This window comes from Ursus maritimus, unplaced genomic scaffold (assembly GCF_017311325.1).
Source record: "Ursus maritimus isolate PB19 unplaced genomic scaffold, ASM1731132v1 scaffold_12, whole genome shotgun sequence".
Lineage (NCBI taxonomy): Eukaryota > Metazoa > Chordata > Mammalia > Carnivora > Ursidae > Ursus > Ursus maritimus.
This window is the reverse complement of record NW_024423564.1, coordinates 27662039-27674683: the sequence shown is the minus strand read 5'-3', so window position 1 is coordinate 27674683 and position 12645 is coordinate 27662039. Positions and strand designations below refer to the sequence as shown.

Genomic DNA, 12645 nt, shown 5'->3' with positions numbered 1-12645 from the left:
CCTGCCTCCCTCTCTATTTTCATCTTATATTATTTTTCCTTCCCTTCCCCTATGTTCATCTGTTTTGTTTCTTAAATTACACATATGAGTGAAATCATAAGGTATTTGTCTTTCTCTGACCTATTTCACTTAGCATAATAATCTCCAGTTCCATCCATGTTGTTGCAAATGGCAGGATTTCATTCTTTTTGATGGCTGAGTAATATTCCATTATATATATCACTTTTATATATATAATATAATATACATTTTATTTATATATATATATATATATATCACTTTTTCTTTATCCATTTGTCTGTTAATGGACACCTGGGCTCTTTCCACAGTTTGGCTATTGTGGACATTGCTGCTATAAACATTGGGGTGCAGGAGCCCCTTCGAATCACTGTTTGTACCTCTGGATAAATACCTAGTAGTGCAATTGCTGGGTCCTAGGGTAGCTCTATTTTTAATTTTTTGAGGACCCTCCATACTGTTTTCCAGACTGGCTGCACCAGTTTGCATTCCCACCAACAGTGTAAGAGGGTTCCCCTTTCTCTGCATCCCCACCAACATCTGTTGTTTCAAGTTGTTAATTTTAGCCATTCTGACCGGTGTGAGGTGGTACCTCATAGTGGTTTTGGTTTCAATTCCCCTGATGCCAAGTGATGTTGAGCATTTTTTCATGTGTCTGTTGGCCATTTGTTTGTCTTCTTTGGAGAAATGTCTGTTCATGTCTTCTGCCCATATCTTTACTGGATTATTTGTTTTTTGGGTGTTGAGTTTGAGAAATTCCTTACAGATTTTGGATACTGGCCCTTTATCTGATAAGACATTTGCAAATATGTTCTCCCATTCCGTGGGTTGCCTTTTACTTTTGTTGACTATTTCCTTTGCTGTGCAAAAGCTTTTTATCTTGATGAAATCCCAGTAGTTCATTTTTGCTTTTGTTTTCCTTGCCTCCAGAGATGTGCCTAGTAAAATGTTGCTACAGTCAAGGTCAAAGAGGTTGCTGCCTGTGTTTTCTTCTAGGATTTTGATGGATTCCTGTCTCACATGTAAGTCTTTCATCCATTTTGAATTTATTTTTGTGTACAGTGTAAGAAAGTGGTCCAGTTTCATTCTTCTGTATGTGGCTGTCCAGTTTTCCCAACACCATTTGTTGAAGAGACTATCTTTTTTCCATTGGGTATTCTTTCCTGCTTTGTTGAAGATTAGTTGACCATAGAGTTGAGGGTCTATTTCTGGTTTCTCTATTCTGTTCCATTGATCTATGTGTCTGTTTTTGTGCCAGTACCATACTGTCTTGATGATTACAGCTTTGTAATAGAGCTTGAAGTCTGGCACTGTGATGTCACCAACTTTGGTTTTCTTTTTCAACACTCCTCCGGCTAATCAGGGTCTTCTCTGGTTCCATACAAATTTTAGGATTGTTTGTTCCAGTTCTGTGAAAAAAGTTGATGGTATTTTGATAGGGATTGCATTGAATGTGTAGATTGCTCTAAGTAGCATAGACATTTTAATAATATTTGTTCTTCCAATCCATGAGCATGGAACGTTTTTCCATTTCTTTGTGTCTTCCTCAATTTCTTTCGTGAGTTTTCTATAGTTTTCTGAGTACAGATCCTTTAACTCTTTGGTTAGGTTTATTTATTTATTTATTTTTAGATTTTATTTTCTTCAAGTAATCTCTACACCCAATATTGGCTCAAACTCACAACCCCAAGATCAAGAGTCACACTCTGTATTGACTGAGTCAGCCAGGTATTCCTGGTTACCTACTTTAAAACAAGATATATCTTTGAAAAATTTGGGGGATGGGAAAGAGAGTTTTACAGAACCAGTAGATTCTTTAAGGTAATACAACAACAACAAAAAAAGCCAATTCTTTTTTTTTTTTTAAGATTTTATTTATTTACTTGACAGAGATAGAGACAGCCAGTGAGAGAGGGAACAAAAGCAGGGGGAGTGGGAGAGGAAGAAGCAGGCTCCTAGCGGAGGAGCCTGATGTGGTGCTCGATCCCACAACGCTGGGATCACGCCCTGAGCCGAAGGCAGACGCTGAACAGCTGTGCCACCCAGGCGCCCCCCAAAAAAGCCAATTCTTATTATATGGGTTTTATATTTCCAAATTATAAAGTTAAGCAGTAGTTACCCTTCCTTTTAACCTGAACTGTCAGGCTTGAAGACTTGGTCAGGCAGTGCTCTACCTTCCCAAAATAATTATCTTTGAGCATTATTTCAGATTCAACTGGGGAACTCCCTTGACCTTTACAGAGCTCAATCCCTCCATTTCTGAGATCTATAAAATCCAATGTCATAATCAGGATTTCTATTAATTCCCAGTGGCTTATGATTTCATGGTCATCTGTGTCTTTGGCTTATATTTTGGGGCTTGATGTTTTTGTCCCTCTTTCATTAATACCTTCCCAGAACTCGGCTCTTCATGAGTTGTCACAAGAATTTCACTTCCAACAACTTCTTGTGAATTTTGGTAGACTTCACTGAAGGTATGTGGAGCCATGTAGAGGGGTCAACCTAAGAAAGCCATGGCAATGGCTTCACTCTCCACTCTCTCCCTCCACCTTTCTCTTATCCACCCTACTCCCTCTCAGAAGAAAAGCAAATTCTTCACCTGGTTTTCTGCATAGCAATTTAACAAGCTTGCTGCTTGAACATGTCTTTAAGGTCTCATCCCTCACCAGCATCTTTACCAAGTATTCCCTCCAGTAAATACTGAGCTCTCCCTGAGAGGAATTCTAGCGGACTGAGAGAGAAAAAAAGAAGTATGTAGTCTCTCATAGAAAAAAACCTTACTTTGTTATGAAGAAAATAATTTATTTTATGATTCTTTAACAAATGTGTCATGTAACGGTAACAACAAAATTTTAAAAGTCTGTCATCTAAGAAGTCATGTTACTTTTACACTCTTGGTGGACAGAAAGTTATTCTAAATTGGTTGGGTTTAAAGTAAAGAGCCATTTTAGAAATTTATTACCTGGGCCTTTACTTTATCTATGATTTAATGTTTTAATGATCACTATCATAATTAAACAACCAAAGAAAGTACACACAGTAAAATAAAGGCAAACATTCCAGTTTAGTAGAGAAGTTAAAACTATACCTACTTGTGCCCATACTAATGCTGATCAGAACCTGTTATTCCAGTGCAAGCACTGAAACTACACTGGTTGTGTGAGACTTAAAGTTGGGCAAAGTTCAAAGGCTCTCAATTGCATCTACTCAAAAACTAAAGATAAGACTGTAACCATCAAGCCAAGACAGGAAGCCCAATGTTGTGGGTCACTGCAGATAATGAACTAGCAATGGAATTAAGATTTCTACATAGCAGGGGCATGGGACAGACATCTTTCTGGGTGGGGAACGTAGGGTGAGGGAAAAGATCTGGAAGCTGCATTTACATGGCACTTTAGAGGAATTGCGAAAATACTAATTATGTCAGTTACCGTGGTGCTAATGAAGATTTTGTGCATACTAAACCTCATTCTCCCTCTTTGATGCTTTCTGGCTCTGGGGCCCAAAATGGTCTAGAGTGTTTTGGGTTTGCTGGTTTCAAACTTGAAGCCATCTCAAAATTGATTCAGTCCCTTAAGATCCTCAAAATATACAATTCACAACTACTGAGTCTCAGATATTCTTGAAAAGGCGTACCACCCTGAGCTGGTCTTTGCATCAAACAAAGACTGGCAGCAGGTGTTAATGCATTAAAGAGAGGGACAAAAATTAGGAGACAGTAGGGGCAGGAAATACAATCAATTCCATGCTAAAAGGAGTGTGTCCGTCCACGTGTTATAGAGGATTGAAACACAAAGGACAGCTGTAGCACATAGAGAGATTGTCTCATATTTTAGGGCCAGACTCACAAATGTACACAAATATGACCTGTATAATGTTCACAAAGTCTTGTTCTTACTTCCTGGTTTAAGGAAACAGCACTTTGAGCTGTGAAGTCATTTACTGACACCTACTGACTCTATCATGAACCACCTTCTCTTCCTGAGGCATTCACCCCATCCCCTGAAACACACACCCACACAAACACGCACACACCCACTGACCTGCTCCTGTCCTTCTGTTATTGGAAATAAAGGAATCTTGACAAGCTTCTCCCAGACGTTCATCTATGTCCTCCTCCTCCATCTCGCAGTTCTCGGGGCAGTAGCCAGTAGCTGTCCTCTTCTTCAGGGAAATTTGTTCACTTCCCTATTTGCCTTTTGCTTCTCGAAATAGTTTTCTGGTCTGGCAGCTTTCTGATTACACTCCTCCTTCTGGTGCACAGAGGCACTGCAAACAACACCAAACAACCATAACCAGCTGTAAACTTATATATGTCAACAAATACTTCACATAAAATTGAAAGGTGAAAAACAACCCAGGGGGAAAGAAATAATGTTCTTATTACATAAAGAACACTTACAAATCAACAGGCGAAGGCACTAACAAGCCAGCAGAAAAATTGACAAAGACGGGAAACAAGTAGTTCACAAAGGTTGTTCCGGTAGTGTTTCCAGAGGCCACGATTTTAAGCCATGTCTATTCAGCTGCACAGAACGGGGAGGATTTGAAAAAGGAGTCAGTTAAGAATTAGAACATTTAAGATGTGTGGTCATAATACATTTATGCCTTTTTTATTGGTATTTTAATTTTTATTTAATATAATTAATAATGGAGGAGAAAAAGAGCAGGAATTCAATTCTAGTTGAAGTCCATTTGAAGAGGTGTTTATGGAAGCTGGAGAAGAGCCGCAGGAGGCACCACCAGAGGTAAAGTCCGGAGAGAGATTGAATTTTTTTTTTAGCATAACTAAGCATACCTTTTTAACATGAGCCCAAGAAAAGTGCAGCTATTATACAGGGCGGTTCCATACACACCAATGTTTTTGTTGTTATAATTATTTTACAATTTCTCAAAGACTGGCTTAATTAGCATAGCAGATTATATTTTTAAAAGATGGCTACGACAGCATTGACCATTCTGCATGTGCTTCTAGATCCATGCCACTCCCCCATTAGGAGGTGCAATCCATGTCCCTTTTCCTCTTGGGCAGGGCTTTGTGACTGCCTTGACTAGTGGAGTACTATAGAAATCACACTACGCCGGGTACTTCTACCTTTCTCTTGGAACACTCCGTCTTAGAACTTAGCCGTCATTCCGTGAAGTAGCCCAAGAAATCACAGAGAGCCCACATGGAGAGGAACAAGCTGCTAGCCAACACTGAGCTCCAACTTACCAGCCATGTGCACGAGCCATCCTGACTATGGATCCTTCCAGCCTCAGCTGAGCTGCTTTAGCTATGGCCAAATGGAGCCAAAATAAGCCTTCCAAACCGAGTTCTGCCCAAATTGCAGATTCATGAGCAAAACAAATGAGTACTATTATTTTAAGCCTCTATGTTTTGAGGTAGATTATTACATACCAATTGATAAATGGAATGATTAGAATAAATGGTCAGAGATTATGGTGTGCCTAACATAATATCATACTCATTTCATTTACTCAATTTATTTCATGACAAGCTCTGTTCCTCATGCTGAGAATACAGGAGTGATTGCAACAGATTATGTCTCTTTTCCCCCCTTGTGTAGTAGGACGAAGGGCAGACAGACTATAAACAAACATTTATAATTGCTAGGTGGTAATAAATGCTATGGAGAAAAAGTAGGAAATGGGAAATAAAGAGCAATGGAGTGTTCTAATTTACATGGGATGGTTAGGAAACACCTTTATGAAAAAAAATAAGACAATTGAATAGAGAGTAGAAAGAAGTAAGGCGACACACCAAATGAATAGCTAGGGGCTGTGCAGTCAAGGCAGAGGGAATAGTTCGTGCAAGGGCTCTGAGATAGGAGTGGCTTAGGGGCCAGTAAGTTGGAGTAGAGTAAGAAAGGAATGGCAAGAGTAGAGAAGAATCAGAGAAACATGGGGTGGGAGGGCAGAGCATATAGGACTTCATAGGCTGTGGTGAGGACTTTGGCCATTGGAAGGGTTTGAGGACAAAAGTGACATATTCTTTTCTCTCTTTCTCTTTCTTTCTTTCTTTCTTTCTCTCTCTCTCTTTCTTTCTTTCTTTCTTTCTTTCTTTCTTTCTTTCTTTCTTTCTTTCTTATCATGGTAAGTGTACCCTTTAAGCCACATCTCCTATTTTTCCCATCCTCCGATCCATCTCCTCTCTGGTAACCATCAGTTTGTTCTCTATAGATAAGAATCTGTTTCTTGGTTTGTTTCTCTTTCTCTGTTTTTACCTTTATTCATTTGTTTTGTTTCTTAAATTCCACATGAGTGAGATCATACGGTATTTGTTTTCTCTGACAGATTTATTTCACTTAGCATTATACTCTCTAGATCCACCCATGTCATTGCAAATGGCAAGATTTCACTCTTTTATATGGCTAAATGATATTCCATCATATATATACATATGCCACATCTTTATTAATTCATCTATCGATGGGTATTTGGGCTGGTCCCATAACTTGACTATTGTAAGCAATGTTGCAATAAACATAAGGGTGCATGTATAAATGTTTTTGCGTTTTGGGGGTAAATATACAGTAATGTAATTCCTGGATCATAGAGTAGTTCTATTTCTAATTTTTTGAAGAACCTCCATACTGTTTTCCACAGTGGCTGCCCCAATTTTCATCCCCACCAAGAGTGCATGAGAATTCCTTTTTCTCCACATCCTCACCAACACCTGTTGTTTCTTGTGTTTTTGATGTTAGCTATTCTGACAGGTGTGAAGTGATATCTCATTGTAGCTTCAATTTGCATTTCCCTGATGATGAGTGATGTTGAGAGTATGTTGGTGACATATTCTGACTTATATTTTTAAAAAATCAGTGTGGAGAATAGGTTGTAGGAGTACAAAATTGGAAGCAGAGAGACTTATTAAGAGGTTAATGCAATGATCCAGGTAATAGATAATGGTAGTTTGGACCAGGACATGAGAAGTAGTTGTATATTTTGTGTATATATATAAAGTGCAGGCATGTACTTTGTGGATGTGGAACTTGATTAAAAGAGTGGCATCAAGTATGACTCTAAGGTGGGACGCCTGGGTGGCTCAGTTGGTTAAGCGGCTGCCTTCGTGATCCTAAGGTCCTGGGATTGAGTCCTGCATTGGGCTCCTTGCTCAGCAGGGAGACTGCTTCTCCTTCTGCCTCTGCCATTCCCCCTACTTGTGCATGCTCTATCTCTCTCTGGTTTAAAATAACAATATATGACTCTAAGGTTTGTGGTGTTCTTTGCTCTATAGCAAATGCATCTTAGGTACTTGTTCTGTTTCCTCCATTAGAGGAGGAAAGAGAGAGTAGTTCTGTGTATTCCAACACTCATTTAATGGCTATGATGTCAGTACAAAGTGCCCTTCAAGACACTGTGCCTTTAAGCACAGACTTTCCAATATGCTGACCATACACAGAAATGCAGGAATGACTCAGAGCATTATGACCATCACTTTGAAGTTGTCTGTAACAGATATAATTACACCTTTTTTGTTTGCAATCTTTTCTTAAAGAAGTTCACCTGGGAGACAGGAAGAATCTGGAAATTGGCTTTACTGTCATGTGCTATGGGGCGAATCAGCCACAATAAGTTATGGTGTTTCTCCCAAAGTACTTGGTCAGCTTTCATTGGGTCCTCCATATATGCCCAAAGTAACTGAAGAGGGACACATATATTATTGGTGTCATTTAACAAGGGGAATCTCAAAAGGATGTATGAAGTTAGTCATTAGTTATATATTGTTAGCCTTGAAGAATAGGTAAAATAAGACTATCACTTTTGATGATTCCAGGAATGATGTAGACACATACTTTTAATTCGCAGGTAGGTATCTTACCACCTAAAACACTGCTAGCCAGCTGCTTCTTCCCCCTTATTTCATACCCCCCTCAATCTCGTGGCAATAAGAGATTTTTTTAGGCAAGCAGGATAAAAGGTAACTGCCCTTCAAGCAGCATTTCTGAAGTTTAGCAACTCCTAGACATTTCTAACTTTTTCCTAATGACTTGTAATAAACCTAGTCTTCAGGAAACCTTCTAAATATTACTGAATCATTCCAAAAAATTAAAAAATAAATATTACTGCATCATTTAAATATTTCGACTTTCATATATTAGCTAACCATCTGATAAAGCGGTACTGGCCTTCCCAGATTTCTCCTGAGACTGCCTTCTTTAGGCTTCAAGGGCTTCCCTCTTAATTCTAATACTACGGGCTTCATCTGGTGAACAAGATACATCTCCTAGTTCATACTGATCAGAGTTTTGTAAGTCTTCATTTTCTGGAATTTTGTAATGCTTCAGGTTCAGAAGACGATAAGCAGTTTACAAGCTGCAGTTTCACCTTTATTTCTAAACAAAATTCATTGTAGTTAGTCTGAGCCAAAGAGTGTTTACGTCTTTGTCAAACAAACAGACATCATGCAATACATTTCAAAGTCAAATATACAGGCTTGTGAATATCGAGAGCCCTTCTTGTAGCACAGTTTGAGGCAGGCTCAGATCTGAAAATTACACTAATGAGAGCCACCCATGTTCCACTGTGATTGGCTGTGGCAACCACTGCTTCATTTGTAAAATGAGGGTAATAATACTATCTACTAGAGTAGTTTTGAGATGAAATGAGATAATGTAAGAAATGCTCAGCATAGACTCTGGTGCACAGTAAGTTCTCAATAGATGTTTGCTATTTATATTATATACAAACCCTGTAGCCCCCTCCCTTATCCCCACTCACTAGTCCCCCAGTCAAGTCTGAGTCATTGAGATGATTCCAGTAGAACAGTACAATAGGAGGGGCTAAGACATTTCAGATCCTATGATCTTTGGTGGGCATGAAGTTTCCTGAAGTTCCTCCCTTTGACCCAGCAAGAGGGGCCCCTACCTGAGCCCTGCACTTTATAATACCCTGTTCATCACAAAACACATAGAGAAGTAAATTTATTTTACGGAAAAGTAAATTTATGAAAGAATGCATGGCTATGTCTGCCTCTGTCACGTAGGACTTGACATTCACCTTTGACCAGAAACCCTAAGCATCTGCCTTGGTAATCAACACTTTCCAGGCCCCAGGGAAACGCTACTCCACTTTTCTTGTGCGGTGTCCTTGAAACAAAAGGCAATTGTATCTGAACGTCATGAAGGTTTTGGGTTTGTGTTGCTGTTGACATTTGAAATAGACACTGCTTTGCAGTACAGGAGGATTTGAGTAATGGAAAATATTTTAGGAAAGAGGAAGAAAATAAATTAACTTGTCAAATTCTTTCTTTGTGATAATGCGAACCCCTCAAATTCTGGTATAACAAAGTTTCATTTTGTTAGAGCCCAAACTCCATTTTCTTGTTTACCTTTATGTTCCAGTTCCTGGTTCCAGAGGTATTCGTTATGTTAAAACAGTTAGATTTGATTTAGATAAGACATGAGATGCTGTAGAAGAGTAAAGTAAAAGAACAGAAGGTGCTCAAATAAAAAGCAAATCAGAGTCTTTGGAGAAAAATGAATTTTGAATTTGTGCTATCTAATTATATAAACATAGTACTGCTTGCTTTTAATAATATGGGTATTCAAAACTCAAACACATCTAATTCTTTTTTTTTTAAGATTTAATGTATTTATTAGAGCGAGAGAGAGAGCGAGGGAGCGTGAGCAGGGGAGGAGCAGAGGGAGAGGGAGAAGCAGACTCCCTGTTAAGCAGGGAGGCTGATGCAGGGCTTGATCCCAGGACACCGACATCACAACCTGAGCCAAACGCAGACACTTAAATGACTGAGCCACCCAGGAGCCCCCATCTAATTCTTTTTTTAAAAAAGATTTTATTTATTTATTTGAGAGAAAGAAGGTGAGGGCTTGAGCAGGGGGAGGGGCAGAGGGAGAAGCAGACTCCCCGCAGAGCAGGGGCCCCAACATGGGACTCAATCCCAAGACCCTGGGATCATTACCTGAGCCTAAGGCAGACACTTAAAGACACCCAGGTGCCCTAATCCACAGATTTTATTCAAATTTCATTGATTATTCTGAGAATGTCCTTTGTACAAAATAAATTAATCTTCCTTTTTATCTTTTTTGTTTCCTGCCAGGATGTAATCCAGGATTACACATTTATTTAGCTGTCACGTCACTTTGGTCTCTTTCAATCTGGAATAGTTCTTTTGTTGTTGTTTTTGGTTTTTAAAGATTTTATTTTTAAGTAATCTCTACACCCAACATGGGGCTCAGACTCATGACCCCAAGATCAAGAGTCACATGCTCTACTGACAGAACGAGCGAGGGACCCTCCCTTATCCATCATAATTTTGTAATTTTTGAGGAATAGAAAACAATTACTTTGTAGAATGTCCCTCAATTTGAGTTTGTTTGTAGTTCATCCTGTATCAGAGTAGTTAAATTATGTAATTAGATTAAATTACATAGATTTCCTACAGAAGTAGGAAATACTTCTGTGTTCTTCTCAGTGCATCATATCAGGAGGCATACAAACTTGACTAGTCCCATTTCTGGTGATTTTTAACTTTTACCACTGGAACAAGATTATGTTGGTTAAGGGTGTTAGACAAGTTCCCCTGGCTCCTGGTGCCACCAACTGTACTGGCTGAGCCAGCCAATGCTAGCCACAAACCCCCAGCTGCAACCATGGGGAAAAGGCACATATATTTTTAATTTTGTTGTTGTGAAGATTTATAAGAAGAAGAAGGATAAGGAGGATAAGACATGTTTAATTCAACAATGTGTTAGGTTGCTTCATAACTCCTAAATATTCAGATGCATGCTATGTAGGCCGTCATACGTACTCTTGCTCTAAAACATGCAATTTTTTATTTCCTATTTCCAGGTGGACTTTCCTTCTGGTGCTTCCACCCTCCAGGGTAAGCAGGGCCTGACAAAGACATGTGGCACCTTTCATGGCTAATAAATTGATGAACCACCAAAATGAAGATATTTAAGTATTTTCTATAAATACAAATTACATACTACTTTCCTTATGCTTTTTTTTTCTTTTAAAGATTTTATTTATTTATTTGTCAGAGAGCGCCCAAGCAGGGGGAGCTGCAGGCAAAAGGAGAAACAGGTTCCCCGCTGAGCAAGGAGCCCTAGAGGGACTCAGTCTCTGACCCTGGGATCCTGACCTGAGCCGAAGGCAGACGCTTAACCGACTAAGCCACCCAGGTGACCCATTCTTTCCTTAGACTTTCAATGGTTACTCAACAAAGACTGAACCACACTTGCCTGTGAAGAAAGTTTTAAATTTCTCCTTGAAAGTTCTGTTGATATTGGCCAGAGTGGACTCGATGTACATTTTTCCTGTTATGTAATAAGTTACAAATTGAAACTAGAGGAAATTGGCAACATGATTTTAATTTATTCTAGTGGCAGTTTTTCGGAGCCTACTTAACCTTGTTATCCTGTTTGACAGACTCTTCTTCCTGCTCTGACACTGAGCAGTTTATGCACTGATTTTTTTCCTGCTAGATTAAACATATGCATACTCATCTCCCAAGAGTAAGTTTAAATTGTTGAATCATGGGGGTAGAGAGTTAACATTCATTCTGAGGATGGGACTACTTTAAACAGCTGTGCCGGTCGTTTGTTGTCTTTTCCTGGTAGGGTCAGTAAATTCCATTGTTGGACAAAATAGGATTTGTTTTCTGCTTTCTCGAGACCTCCAGAATGAAAGATTAAGATTGAGGCCAAATTAAAAATGCAGATTCCTGGTCCCCAAACCAGCAAGTTTGATTCAGTACAGGTGGGGGATATTCAGATACCTGCATTTTAACTAGTACTCAAATGACTCCCATGCAATAGCCCAAAGACCACCTTTGAAATGCTCTTAGGTAAGGGAATACTTTCTCTTGAGGTGCTTTTTTGGTTGGTTGGTTGGTTGGTTGGTTGGTCGGTCGGTTGTTGATTGGTTCTCCTCAGTCCCCGTGTGGAGAATGAATCAGCTCATTCCCTAGTTAAAATTAATTTTAAAAAGAATGGGGAAAAAAGGACTTACAGAGAAAAGCTAAGCCGACTAGCTCAGAGTGTTGGAGGGAGGGAAAAAGAAGCTGTCAGGGACCAGGGAACACGGGAGGTAAGGGGAAGCAGAAAGAAGAGCGGTAAGTAGTTCTTTATCACGTAACAAACACTGAGTACTCACTGAATGTCAGCACGTGTGCTATTTGCTGGAGATTGAAGGTGAATCAGCAGCAAGGCCCGCCCTCAGGGAGTTTACAAGCAACCGTGGGCTGAAGCAGGTTTGAAGGCGCTGTCGGAAGGCAGAAGAGGGGCCCCTCGCTCCGGTTTGAAGGACTGGGACAAGGCTTCCAGAAGGTATCTGTAGGCTCTGGAGCAGGATGAGTAGTAGTCCAGGAGGTGGTGTCCGGGAGGGGGCAAAAGGGCTCCAGAGCCAATATATTCTATTCAAACTCTTTTTTCCTATTTACAGAAGTCATATATGTTTGTTACGAAACAACTTCTTAGCATAGGAAACCGAAAACCTCCAATAATCCTCCTTGCTACTGTTTACCGCCCATCCCCGTGGGAATATCAGCAAGGAGTTTTGGGACTCAGTGGCACTGAAGGTCTGTTACCGCCCGGCGAAGTCCGGCATCGGTCCTCCCGCCAGCAGGGGACAGTACAACGCACTCGTAGGGCTGGCGCG

General features: G+C 39.8%; 1 long non-coding RNA gene across 1 annotated transcript; it reads right to left on the bottom strand.

Moving 5' to 3' along the window:
• Positions 1-2016: 2016 nt before the first annotated feature.
• On the bottom strand, positions 2017-12510 carry LOC103669373. The gene is made up of 3 exons (XR_570253.2): positions 12142-12510; positions 4421-4544; positions 2017-4287 (listed from the first exon to the last, which is right to left on the bottom strand). It is a non-coding gene; the product is annotated as an uncharacterized LOC103669373 (long non-coding RNA).
• Between the last annotated feature and the right edge of the window lie 135 nt (positions 12511-12645).